Here is a 14,854-nt window from a genome sequence, read left to right on the forward strand (position 1 = left end):
CGCGCAGGCTTAGCGGCCATGGTTCACGGGCCTAGCCGCTCCGCGGCATGTGGGATCTTCCCAGACCGGGTCACGAACCCATGTCCCCTGCATCAGCTCTCAACCACTGCGCCACCAGGGAAGCCCCTTATTGGGGTTTATTGATATGAAATCACTGGTTAGTTCCTAGTGTTTGAAGACGAAGGGATTTTTCCCTTGCAAGTTAACCTTCAGAACAATAGCTGATCATTTTGTGTGCACTTGGTAACAAGTTTTCCAACCCCATAGAACAGTCTAAACTTGCTGAGAAACCCTACAACCACAGAGGTTCACCATGCTCCCAATAGTTGAGCTGTTTGGAGACAACCTGAGCATGGGTTTGAGGAAAAGAGTGTAAAGATTGCTTTTTTCCTACATTGGTGCTGCTTGGAAGCTTTTACTGAGGCTTTATTAAGTTGATAAAAGTGAAGCACTGTCAGGTCACTAGTCATACAAAGGGGACAAAATCCATTCCCTACTGTCCCTGTTTGGTCTGCACTTTCAGGATGCTTACAGCTGAGTGAAGGAAGTCTGTATGTAGAAGCAGTTAACATGCAGTGTGCTTTAGTGATAGCTCAATGTTGTCAGTATGCAAGAGTGGGTTTCTGAAGTTTCTTTGAGCCCAGTTTGTTATCCAGTAGACTTAATATTCAAAATCTTCATCAATTAAAATAGTGCACACAAAACTTTTTATTTAAAAAAATTTTTTTAATAATTTACTTTATTTTATTTATTATTTTTGGCTGTGTTGGGTCTTCGTTGCTGCACGCAGGCCTTCCGTAGTTGCAGCGAACAGGGGCTACTCTTCATTGCAGTGCACGGGCTTCTCATTTATTGTGGTGGCTTCTCTTGTTGTGGAGCATGGGCTCTAGGCACGCGGGCTCAGTAGTTGTAGTGCACGGGCTCTAGAGCGCAGGCTCAGTAGTTGTGGCACACAGGCTTAGTTGCTCCGCGGCACTGTGGAATCTTCCTGGACCAGGGCTTGCACCAGTGTCCCCTGCATTGGCAGGTGGATTCTTAACCACTGCGCCACCAGGGAAGCCCAGTGCACACAAAACTTTTGAAGATTGAAACTAGTATCTTTTAAGTTTTAGAGTATATGTAAGTTAATGGGTGACAAGTCTTTGAAGGGCCATCTAAAAGCCAAGAGTGTCCAGGGACAGCTATGTTCTGGTTCTGAAGTCAGTTCTAACCTTCAATACTAGACTCCTTTTAAATAAACCCAGGCCTGAACTCTGTGCCTTTTTTGTGCTTTATGAAGTCTTTATCTTGCAAGGAATAGACTCTTGAATTCATATGACACACCTAAAGAAAGCATCAAATCCTGACTGGATCTGCACATCACCTGGTGACCCGAAAGTAAAGATTTCCTGGAATGACATGTGGAATTGAAGCTTTTCCAGGATATCCAGACCAGGCCTGTTGGAAGTTGGTCGCCAAGCCTTTGGTGGTGACATACTGCAGATTATCTCCAATATCTATGATCTTGGTAACATATGGATTTCAGATTAAAAGTTCCTGAGAGATCTCCCTCCTACCCCTCCTTTTTACTCAAATGTGACCTTAATAGGTTTCCAATCTGTGCACTTTCTTTCCAATGTGAAAGAAAGGACCCAGGAACGGTCCTTCCTGACATTGAGACAAAAAGTCACTGAAACTAAAAAACCTGACTCTTGATCAGCAGTGTTTTCAGAGAAAGATCTTGATCAAAAGGGAGTAAAGTAAAAAATTAATAAACCGAAACCTCAATTAAATAGAGTTAGGAGACCAGAACAGGGAGCTGTCATGCCCTGAGATGGTAGCAGAGCCAACAGGAAAAAGAAAGACTACTGTTCTTTCCCTGCAAGGACTCAGGCAATGGAAAGACATGGACTCTTTTTTCTTTCTTTCTTTTTTTTTTTTACTATAACCCTTCCAACTTCCTTTTCTCTATAAAAGCATTCATTCTCTTTCCCTTACCTTGTGGGCGTCTTGCACAAGGCTCACCACAGTTGCAGACCCAGGATTGCAATTCTCTGCTGATCCAGAATAAACCCATCTTTGCTGAAGAAAACCAGTTTATGTGTTTCAGGTCAGCAAGTTAAAAGGAAGTCACTAGTGTGGTCTGGGCCCTAATCTCACGTGACTGGCACGCTTAAAAGAAGAGGAGATTATGACATACAGAGGGTCGTGTGATGACACAGGGAGAAGACAGTTGTAATATTGTGATTTACAATTAGAAATATATATATTTGGTCTTCCTCCCCATTCCTAGTACAGAAATCCTAAAACCTTTGGAATTTCTTAAGTAATTAGAGTGATAATGGTGTCTCTTGTTACTCATAGCAAGCCCCTTTCAATCACAACAGAGTTTATGTTAATGAGGTGATTTTGGAAAGGATAAGGGCTGGTTCACAGGGGAACCAACCCTGTGATTAGAGGTTTGGAACTTTCATTCCCACCCTTGACCTCCAGGAAGGCAACAGCAGCTGGAGGTTGAGTTCGACCACCAATAGCCAGTGATTCAGTCAACTGTGCCTATGTAATGAAGGCTCCATGATAATCCCTGTAGTACTACTGGAGATTTTCTAGGTTGGTTAACAAGAACTCATACACATGCCGGAAGGGTGGTGCACCACAACTCCGTGGGAACAGAAGCTCCTGCATTCAGGACCTCACTCTATGCATCTCTTTATCTGGCTGTTGATTTGTATCCTCTAATATCTTTTATAATAAACCAGTAATCTAGTGAGTAAACGGATTTCCTGAGTTCTGTGAGCAACTCTAACAAATTAATTGAACCCAAGGAGGGGTCATGGGAATTTCCATCGGTTGGTCAGAAGTACAGGTGACAACTTGGACTTTTGATTGGCATCTGAAGGGGGAGGAGTCTTGTAGGACTAAGCCCTTAACCTATGGGGGGGGGGGGGGTCTGATACTATCTCCAGGTGGATAGCATCAGAATTGAGTTGAATTGTAGGACACCAGCTGGTGTCGAGGATTGCTTGGTGGTGTGTGGAAACACCCCCTCCAACACACACACACACACACACACACACACACAAACATTTAGTGATCAGAAGTGTCAGAGGTGAACTAGAGAATTGTGAGTAAAGGAAACACACAGAAGTGTGTTTTTCCATAGCAACTACTGTCTACATGCCAAGGAGAGAGGAGGCCTCAGGAGAAACCAGGGCTGTTGACACTTGCATCTCAGACCTCCAGCCTCCAAGGCAGGGAGACAATAAATGTCTGTTGTTTGAGCTGCCCTGTCTGGGGTATTTGTTACATAGCCTGAGCTGGCTAATAAATTATAATAATTACAATTAAAATTAGTGTTAGTTATTTCCCTCCCTCCCACCCAGTGGTGGATTTTTGGCTTTGGGGACAAAAGAGATTTTTTTTTTCACTCTTGCTCTAGTGGATAGAGCTGAAAAATCATGAGACTCTGGAGCTGTTGGTCACAGTTTTTATTGTCATGTGGAAAAAATCAGAATAAAACAGCAGGCACTGAAATAGCAGAGATGGGAGATGAAAGACAGAGAAGGCTGGTGCTAGGGACTATGATCTCATTGTTCCCGGGGGGCCTGCTTGCTGAGAGCCCTGATATCCTTTGATAAATGTACCACACTTTTAACCCAGTTCAAATTGGGGTTTGTCATTTGCAACCAAGAGTCCTAAGAAATATAACACTGTCCTTATTGTGACATACGCTGACTGGATTGGTTTACTCTAATGATTCACAGTTACATAAGATAAAGTATTTAAAATGCATTCTAACTTTAGTACAGTGAGCCCTGGTGGCCAGTGCCTAGAGGGCCCCGTGAAAGGAAGGGCAGTGGTGGTGCTAGTCCACTCTGACTACATGCACACCTGCACTTGTTGGAGAAATATAATTAAAAACAAATTTAAAGTGAGAAGAGAAAGAAAATAGTTTATTCTTCAGTAAGCACAAAACCAGAACGTGATCTACATCACCAGCAACCTAAGAGACTACAAAGACAGAAAGAAGTCTCATTCTTTTACAGAGCCGAGTACGTGCAACCCATTCAATACTTTAGGCACATTTTGCAATTTGGAGCCAGGTGATAGCTGAAGTTAAGCTCATTTCCTCTGGGGAAGTTGGGAGATGTGATTATGAAGAGGATCAGAATATGCCACCCCAAAATATGCCACTTTGGCATGTGGATTATTTTGAGTTGATGGCAGTTGAGAATCAATAGATGCAGAAAGACACCTTCTCAGAGCTTCCCTTATCTAACTAAAAGCAGAAACTTCTGAGAAATTAGGACTGCCATAAAGCCCCTCCCTGGGGGAGTTTTATGGGCATGAAGAAGATGGAAAGTTGCAGCAAGATGAGTGCACAAACAAACCTCATTAGACAACATTTACCTGCCATACATTTCCTACTCACCTTCTCACAATTTAACACCTTTTGGTAAAATGGTATATAAGCTTCTGACTAACCATTTCTTGGTTTTCACTTTTCTGTGAGTGCCCCCAAGCATATAAAAATATTAACACCAGTAGAATTTGTATGCCTTTTCCCCTGTTAATCTGTCTTTTGTCATGTTTGCAGATACTGGATCTAAGAGGGTAGAGGAAAAGTGTTTTCCTCCTCCACAATTACATTTCAGAGATGGCTTCCAGGTGCTTGGGGAAACATTCCTGAGATGTGAGACTGACAGTGTTAGCCACTGAAAAGATTTATATACATTTGAAAAGGACAGAGGGAGAAATTAGGAAACAAAAGGGAGATGGGAGTGGGGGAAAAGTGTCCCCTTAATTTCAACAGGCAGAATTAAGCCTCTTATTTTTAATTTGTATTTTCCCTTATACATCAGTTCTCTGCCTGTTGCCCCCATACCAGCATGATGTGGGATATTCAAGAAGTATTTGTAAAAATGCTGCATCAGCCCCAGACATTCATGCTCTATTTGGACGCCCCAGGTTGTTGGGATGAGAAATATATCACCTTCATGATAAACTAATTGGAAACAATCTTAATAGCTTCAAAAGGGAAAACTGTGAAGTCATTAAGAAGAATCAGATAGTTCTTACATGTCTTGATAAACTGTCAGGTTTAACAAAAGGCAAGTTGTAGAACAGCATGCATAATATGTCATCATTCAGATAAAAATAATAATTAGATGATTGAATATGTACCTCTTGAAGAATATACAAAGAATTCAATCTTAAAAGGGAAACTAGGAACTGAGAAAACCCCCGATTGAGGGAGACTCAAATTTCACTATAAACCTGTTGGAATTCTTAAGTTTTATACCATTTCTATGGTTTCCTTTCTGAAAATAAATAAAATATTTAAGTCACATCAGCAATGTAAATTCTGAAACATGTCTTATTTCTACTATTGCAAGGTAAGTATCATTCAAAATTACAGAACTCTTTACCTGAATAAAACCAATCCGGGTACATTTTTAAACAAAAGGCCAATGTCTGCTTTATCAGATGTTCCTTTTCCTGTTTTATGTCTAACAGACAACACCATGAAGTTACTTAAAATAAAAATCAGCTTTCCCCTTACTGTCACCAGTGGTTACTCAGCCTACAGGTCTTCCTGAGCTTTCACAGACCACTTCTCCTCCATGGCACCTGCAGAAGACTTGTGCCTTGAGGTCACAGAATAACAGGCATGATTTACACCATGAAGCCCTCCTTCAAACCAAGTTTGGGGCCAAAATCTGAGGTTCTCCTCCTCCTGAGTTACGTGCTGCCCAGTATCAAGAACTGTTACTTCCTTTTTACTTCAGAGACTTTATAGAACCTTCTTCTAAATTTATTTTTATTGAGATATAATTGGCATATAACAGTGCATAAGTGTAAGGTGTGGATTTGATACATTTATATACTGCAATATAATTACTGCCATAGCACTAGTTAACACCTCTATCACATCACATAATTAGCAGTTCTTATTTGTGGAAGGAACAATGAAGACCTAATCTCTTGGGACTTCCCTGGCAGTCCAGTGGTTAAGACTCCACACTTCCAATGCAGGGGGCGTGGGTTCAATCCCTGGTGGGGGAACTAAGATCCCACATGCCATGCGGCATAGCCAAAAAATATAAACAAAAAATCTTAAAAAAAAAAAAAAGACCTAATCTCTTAGCAACTTTAAATTTATAATACAGAATTGTTGACCATAATCACTAAACAGTGCATTAGATCTCTAGAACTTATTTATCTACTGGTTACAAGTTTATACCTTAAATAGCATCTCCCCCCACAGAACGTTATGGGCAACTCCCCTTCCCTCTCCACAGGAGCTGCACCCACAAGCTGGGAACTGCAATTCAGGCAGAACAGAGTTTTTCCAATGGGTCGCCCCCTGCCTGCCCCCGCCTTATGAGGACATATGGGTTGCCTGTCTAATTGACCCCACCAGGACCTCTCTGATTGCCCACCTGCCTGGTCCTTGAGAAGGAATGCAGGTAGAAACTGGAACAAAGCAGAGGAAGGAGCCCTGGCTCACATTCATCACTTACCAGGTACAGAGAGTGCAAACTGAACAGAGGGGCACAGTGGCTCTGGCTGTGAAGAAGAGCTTCCAGAAGTGGGTAACACCAGATCCCTAAACAGGAAAATCCATTAGCTGTCTAATAAAAACAACTTTGGACCATCATGGACTGAAGGTTCGTGTATCATCTTGCTGTCTTTTCCTTTCTCCCGGGAGACCCTGCACAGCTCCTCTGCTGGGAGTTCGCTGTTGCAGTGAGCCCATAAACACAACAGGGGCGTCCTCCGTGTTCTCAGGCTGCCTGGCTGGGATGTCCACTGGGTTGCCACCACTTCCTAAGGTAGCTGAGGCCCCAATAGATGCTGCCAGCCATCACTAAGGAGCCCTGTGCCTCGGGTCCCAGTGGCTCAAAATAATTAAGGGCTTTGTGAAGCCAGAGGGTGACCTACTGGCATTTTCTGGAATAACTGGCTTTGAGAGCTGGTGACCCCCATCCTGGCAGTTGGCAATGTTCCAGATGGTAGAGGCCATGAACTGGCCTCCTGAGAGAGGACACATTACAGTGAAATCCCCAAGAGGCTGAAGGGGATTGGGACGTGCCACCCCAAAATATGCTCCTTTGGCATATTGATTTTGAGCTGGAGGCAACTGAGAAACAACAGATACAGGAGGAGCTCTCCGTCCTCCCTCTCTCTGCCTATAAGCAGGGCAGAAGTTTCCCATCTTTAAAGAAAATTTCCATGCGTAAAGGTGCCCCCTCTCTTATACCAAAAAAAGGAGAGGGACTTATCACCTGAGATGGGACTGAGATGAGTCTGCATGAACAACCTTTATCTGTCATTAGTGCCTCCCATACATTTCCTTAGTTACCTTCCCACAACCCCCCTCCCCCAGAATTCCAGACCCCCTTTCCTTGGTCTAGTCGCTTCTCCACAATTTAGTGCCCTTTGTTAAAATGGTATAATGGCCCCAGGGTCTAACCACCAATTTGTGTTTTCAGTTCTTTCTAGGAAGCTCCCATACATAATTAAAAACATAAGAAAATTGGATGCTTTTTCTTCTATTAATCTGCCTGATGTCAGTTTAATTCATAGACCTCAGGAAAACATAAGAGGATGGGGGGAAAGATTTTTTCCCCTCCCCTACAAGGCCCACGATGCACAGGCAGTGGACGTGAGAAATAACCTTTGCTGTGGTGTATCTTCAGAATATGGGGCAGTTTGTTATTATAACAAAATCCCGACAGATATGCCAGGCTCTGTGGTAACTACAGAGAAAAACTATCATGTTAGTGAGATATCCGGAAACCAGGCCAAGTTAAGAATGGTGGCAGCAGTGCAGGTATTATGGTTGAAGCATGGACAACCTGTTAGGGGCCAGTGGGGAAGTTGTGGGGTGGATAACAAGGTGGATACCTCCAGATACTTGAAGGACTGGCTACATGAGGCAGAAGAAGGAGAGGATTACTCTGTTATTTCAAAAGGCAAAACTGGAACCAGGCCTGGAAGTTGCAGGGCTGCAGACGCTTGACCTAAGCCCATTCCCACCAGATTCCCGAAGGAGGACAGGCACACATCTTTTTCACTAGGAGGTGGGTACCTGTCTTGAGGATAATTGCATAAAGGATTCCACTTTTGCAAGGCGAGTAGACCAAAATCCCACAGCTCTGTGGAAATGACACCCCAAAGCGGTATTGAATGTACTTAAAATGTCCCCTATATTATATTCCATAAAATACCAACTTTAAGGTTTACAGGAATGCTGATGGTTCTCCCGGTCATTTTGGACATCACTGCAAAGTATGCAAATGCCCGTCAGCTCCCACAAACCAGAGGGCAGCTTGCAGTGCCCCCAAAGTCTTAAAGCAAGTTCAAGCTTTATTAATGACAAAGACCCTCCTCCTTGACCAAACTCCAGCCAGGCTCCTCTGAGCCCTCCGCTCAACAAGGCCTGGACCTTGGGCGTCTGTGTTCATTCTGGCAGTGCCCTTAGCAAGGATCATGTTAAGTCAGTTTAGTAAGATGTGCCCCCAACGCATGATGTCTGATCTAGTTCTTCATTCCCCACCTTTGGTGTATACATACATCCTTGTCCTGCCTTGAGCAAGAATCCTGTTAGGCCAGTGATGTAGACCACTTGATGGCCTCCCAAAATTTGTATATTGAAATCTAACCCCCAAGGTGCTGGTATGAGGAGGTGGGGCCTTTGTGGGAGGTGCTTAGGCCAGGAGGGTAGAGCTCTCATGAATGGGATTACTGACCTTATAAAAGAGACCCCAGAGAGCTCCCTCATTGCTACAACCATGTGGGGACACAGTGAGAAGGCCAGTCCATGAACCACGAGGTAGGTTCTCACCAGACACCAAATCTGTCAGCAACTTGATCTTGGACTTCCAGCCTCCAGAACTGTGAGAAATAAATGTCTGTTGTTTACAAGCCACCCCATCTATGGTATCCTATTACCACACACTGAACAGACTAAGACAGGCAGTTAAGCAAGAATCCCCCTGGTGGATGGAATTTTCACATACTGATGTATGGAGAAGTCATTCTGGCTTATGTATGATTTAACTTGAATTTTATGCTAACTAGAACAGCCTGTTTGCAGTCTATCAAACATACATTGTACAACTGCTTCAGTCATTAAAAAAAAAAAGTGCATTGATCAGAAGTAAAGAATGTCCATTTAAAAGATAAAGATTGTTTAATCTTTAGTCTTCCTTAGGACGCCAGTACAAGCACTCCTTTGATGATAAGACTCCCTTCCCAGGCACCAAAGCCCTACTGACTCACTGCTGATCTGGTTTTATTTTTTAAACCTTGAATGAATGTACCCCCTATCTGTTTGATGTTCTTTGATTGGACAAGATATAAAACTATGCTGAAAAACAGGCTTCTCCAGAGCAGTTCCTCAGAGCTACCTGAGAGGCTATCTCCCAGGTTATAGTCTTCAGTTTGGCTGAAATAAAGCTCTTTTCTATTCTTATTATAGATTGTTTATTGATTATTTCTGTCAACACCTCCTTCTCACTGATGTTTCCTCTTAGTAATTTTCCACCCACTCACCGTCTACAAATCCCAGCTGTCTTTGCAGTATTCAGAGTTGAAGTCAGTTCTATACTGAGGTCTCTTTCCCCTCTTACAATAGTACTGGATGAAATCTGTCTTTACCACCTTTAACTAGTGTCTGGCTTTATCTTTGACAATAACCTTTGAAATGGATTCGAATATGTCATCCAAAATATGCCTGTTTTGTGCCAGTCTCAGCCTGACAATAGTAATGCTATTGGCTAGAAATGCCAGGGGGTGGGGCGGGGGGCACTCCCTGAGCCTGGTGAGGTTCCCACAGAGCCCCTTCCAAACTAGTGTTACAACTGGACCAATCCTTGTGGGTTTTATTATGATTTTGCAAGATGCTCTTCAGCAATAAGTATTAGGAAACTTTGAAGAAAAAAAGAATTTTATACTTACAGTTCTTGGAGCATAGAAGGCATGTGGTGGGTGGCGGGAGAGAGAACACGAATGGCCTGGTGGCCTTGTTCTGCTTTCACTGGGGTCAAGGGTAGGGGCCTAGTGTTTTATTAGTTCACTCTTTATTGATGAAGTTAAAACATAAGAGCAAGAATTTAGTCACAGGAAGAAGAAAAAGAAAGAAAAGGAGAAAAACCAAAGAAATAAAATCCAAGCAGCCCAAATGGCCAGTTAACTAAATCAACCAGGACCGCTAAAATAAAGAAGCCTCTTGGGGGGGCGGGGGCAGGAGTTAGGAGGTGCCTGCTCAAGTCCTGGCTCTTTATCTAGTCATGTGGCTGGCTGTATATTTATCTGAGATAGCCTTCAGAATGCCCCCTTTGAAGTGGACGCCTCAACAATCAAAGTTTAAGTCAGGCACTTACATTGCATACATTGCAAAACGAAAGGGTAACTGTCAGAGCTTACACCACAATGCTTCTTTGCCATAGGATTATTTTGAGCTGAAGTCAACTGAGATAAAACAGACACAGAATGAGCTCTCTGCTCTCCCTCTATCTGCCTAAAAGCAGGGCATAAATACCCCTTGCATAGGTGTCCCCCCACCCCTGTACCAGAAAAAGGAGATCACCAAAGAGGATGATCTCACCTCAACACTGAGGTGAGTCTGCAGAAGCAAAACTTGCTAAATAACTCCTACCTATCAGTATTTTCCCCATATATTTACCTTCCCATCACACCATGCCAAGAAGCTCAAGCTTCCTTCTTTTTTCTTGTTACTTCTCCACAATTTATCTCCTTTGTTAAAATTGATATTGCCAACTAAAAATTGGCACTTGCCATTTGCCTCTACAAAGATCGTCACTTGCCAACGCAGTCGCTGACCTTCAACACACCCCGAGAGGAGTTCAGGGTGGAGATCAGGAATGAGGCACTTTGTGCTCTGGGAAAAACTGGCAGAACAGACCTTTGGACAGTTAGATATTTTCAGGAGAAGATTATGAGCCCAAATTCTTGCACCTTATATCTAGAAAAGCACTAAAATCATTAACAGAGACTTCTGCTCCTCATGACTAGCAGCAACCTTCCGCCAAAATACTTGCTTTATTGCATGTATCCCCCTTCACCAAAATCACATATATACTGACTCCCCATATCCCCGCTTCTTCGGAGCAATTCCTCAGATCTATCTGAGACACTGCCTCCCAGGCTATAGTCCTCATTTTGCCCCAAATAAAACTTAACTCACAACTCCCACATTGTGATTTTTTTTCAATCTAAATATAAGCCCTTGAGTCTGGTTTTTTTTTTTTTTATGGTGGGGGGGGTTCAATTCTTGTCTGTGAAGCCCCCATGCACATTAATTTAAAAACAATTAACATCAAATAAAATGTGTATCCTTTTCTTATTATTCTGTCTTTTATCAGTTTAGTTCACATGCCCTTAAGATGGTAGAGGAAACAATTTTCCTTCCCTACATCACAGAAGAATAAATGCTACAAACACATCAAAATCATCATTTGAAAGTTTATATTTCCTTTTATATTTAGTTTTGTATATTTCCAAAAAAAAAAAAAAAGACTGTTTGATTTAAAATTTTTGGTTTCTGTCCCTCTGGCTAAAAGTGGCAAATATGGATGGAAACAAAAACCCAAAATAAAATGATTCAGACTTTACAAAAGTAATTAAGTAGAAAAAAGAGCTAGAAGTGAAATTGTAAGTCCATGTCATCAGGCATGAAGTGATGTGGGGCTCCGAAGGCCACAGGCTCAGGCACCCAAGTGTTGCAGGAAGAGGGACCCCTTCCAGGGCCCAAGAGTGGGCTCTTGTCTGACACTCAGAAATGAATTGTCCAAGGAGACACACGTGCTGACAAAGCAAGAGACTTTATTGGCAAGGGGCATCAGGGTAAGAGAACACAAGAGAACTGCTCTGCCACAAGGCTCGCAGGCTCAGGTTTTATGGTAATGGAGTTAGCTTTCCGGGTTGTCTCTGGCCAATCATCTTGCTTGTGCCCATATTTGGTCTGACTCAGGGTCCTTCCTGGTGGTGCACACATCTCTCAGCCAAGATGGATTCCAACATGATTTCTGGGAGGTTGGCAGGACATGTTATGGGCTGGTGTCTCCTCCCTTCTTCTGTCCCCTCCCGAATCCTTCTGGCTGGCAGTAGCTTATTAGTTCCGTGTTCCTTTTGGGGACCTTCTGTTGTGAGATAGCTCATGCAAGCAGTTATTATGCTGCCTGGCCAGGGCAGGTGGTTTCAGTTAATCGTTCCCTAACAAAAGTACTCCTTAGTCTTACCCACTGGTTTTTCATCCAACTTCTGCTCGGATCCACGGCCTTCCTCTACTGTCTCCAGGCACCACAGCCTGAGCTGATTCTCTGCAGCTAGCTCTCCTGCCAGGCCGAGCTCTCCACACAGGAAGGGTGAGGGGACCACCAAGGACAGCTTCAGGGTGGGCAGGAAGCCACTGCCCCACGTGTGGTCTCAAAATGTTCCTCTGGAAACCACTGGGCTGAGAAGATGGTCTCTCCCCTGGTCAGACAAGCCCTGATCTAACAGCAGCTTCATACCAGTTGGAGACTGAACATACAAACATCGGTCAGATCATATATAAAAACAGAGCTCTGACCCACAACGTGCAGCAGTCTTGTCTTAATCTGCTCTGACTGCTGTAACAAAATACCATGACAGGGTGTCTAATAAGCCACAGACCTTTATTTCTCACAGTGCTGGAAGATGGAATCCAAGATCAAGGCACCAACAGATTCGGTGTCTAGTGAGGGCCTGCTTCCTGGTTTACAGACAACCATCTTCTTGCTGTGTCCTTACCTGATAGAAGGGGCAAAGGAGCTCTCTGGGGTCTCTCTTATAAAGGCACTAATCCCATTGATGAGGGCTCCACCCTCCTGACCTAATCAACCTCCCAAAGGCCCCACCTCCCAGGGGCTAGGTTTCAACATATGAATTTTAGGGGCACACATTCTGTCTATAGTAAACCTGTCCAGGAAACCAAAATACGCTCTACATTAACCCCCAGGAAGCCAGCCTGCTGCCAGTCAGACTTGTGGGACATCAGACTGCTATCTCTAGCGACAGTCCAGGACACTCCACTTCTAGTCAGCTGCTCCAGTTCCCCAGACCCACAACCTCCATCAGGGCACAGATGAAACCTTCTCTTTTTCCACAAGGAAGTTCTCGCACCCCACTGATTGTCTCTGAATTGCTGCCAAGGGACGGTGGCCATCTCCCTTGCTGCAGAGAGCTATGAATAAACACCCTCTGCTCGCTCTCATTTGGGTTGTTTCCACTGACTTCCACGTTGGAAAGAGAATAGGGGGTGTTGTGGGGAAGAAGCTGCCTCTGGGAGGATGCATGCTCTGTGCTATTACCTGGACCATTTGGGTCCATGTGTCCTTCTGAGCAAGTGGCATGGTGTCACAGCCAGTAGTAGAACCTCATAAGGGACCAGCAGCCTCCCCGCTGGGCCTCCAACAGGCTGCACAGATGATGCTGGGCCATAATCCGCACTCTCCCTGCCTCAAATTCTCAACAGTGACCAAAGGCTCTCCAGCCCTGTTGCAGGCTTAACAGTCTTTCCAGTTCTTCAAAACTTTGCTTCTGCAGTACCTGCAACCACACCCACAGCTGTACACGATATTCTCGGCAAAGACGTGAGTCTGAATCTGATGACCGTTAGTTCTCTACTTCTGCTGCACATTAATATTGGGGAAATATAATACACAACAAAATCTGCTCCCAACCCAGAAAACCTCTCCATAAAGAGAGAAGAGAAAAAAAAATTTTTTTGGTTATTGAATGAGCATTCAATCAGAACATGACGCTGATCACAAGCAATAGCTAAAGGGACTTCAGAGCTGGAAGGGAACCTCATCCTTTCCTATGGCTAAGTGGATACAACCTATCACTTTCATGTCTTCACAGTAATGTTGCTAATTTTCTCCTACAATTATGATCAAAGGTGATTTGAAGTCAGATGGCAAGTGAGGCCCATCTCCTCTCAGGCCTCTGGGAAATGATTACATTTCAGACATGCTCCTGGGTCCTTGAATCATTCCTGATATGTGAGATGGGCCAAGAGGCTTATTTAGCCCGTAAAAAGATTTACACACATTTGAAAAGGACAGAGGAAGAAATGTTTTAAAAATTCTGTGATCCTATTTTCTAAATTGAAAGAAATCGTCAGCCCAGAATCACCTTACATGCAGAGGAGGTTCAGGAACTTCCAGGGAATTCGAATTAGCAACCAGTATTCCTTCATTCAACAAGCTGCCTGGCCCCCACCCCCATTCACTGCCCTGGCACACACAGGGCAGAACCTTGAACCAGCAGACTCCATCCTAGAGACGTTAAAGAAACAAGAAACACACCTCAGCCAGCCACGCCTGAGCGGGGAGAGCGTAGCTGCGGGGCCTCCTACGGACCAGCGACCCCCTTCATCTCCCCCAAAGGGGTGCCTGACCCCTGCTGCCTCTTCCGTCCTCACGTCCCTGCCAACACGGGATCCGCCCCCTGCCTCCCCACCGGTCTTCGCCCCCACCACGGACAAGGCTCCCATCCCCATCTACCTCTTCCCCTCCCCTCTTGGCTACCAAACCCCCTGCCCTGCTCCCTCTCCCTCCCCACCCCCACCTCTGTGCCTGCTCCTAGCCCATCAGGAGGATCCTGCCTCCATCCCCAGGCTGCTGACAACCTCTCGTCCAGGTAAACCTCCCCGCCCCGCACCCTGATAACGGGCCCCGCCCCTCGGCCCCCGGCTCCTGCTGCCGCCACAAAGCCCCACAGCCCTGGCGCCCTTGCATCCCCGCCCGGATGGTCTCCATCGCGCAAACGCAGGCTTTCCTGGGCCGCGTTTGCAGGCGTGGCTGTGGGGTCCAGGCGAGGT

This window comes from Monodon monoceros, unplaced genomic scaffold (assembly GCF_005190385.1).
Source record: "Monodon monoceros isolate NGI ecotype Baffin Bay Population unplaced genomic scaffold, NGI_Narwhal_1 Super_Scaffold_12, whole genome shotgun sequence".
Taxonomy (NCBI): Eukaryota; Metazoa; Chordata; class Mammalia; order Artiodactyla; family Monodontidae; genus Monodon; species Monodon monoceros.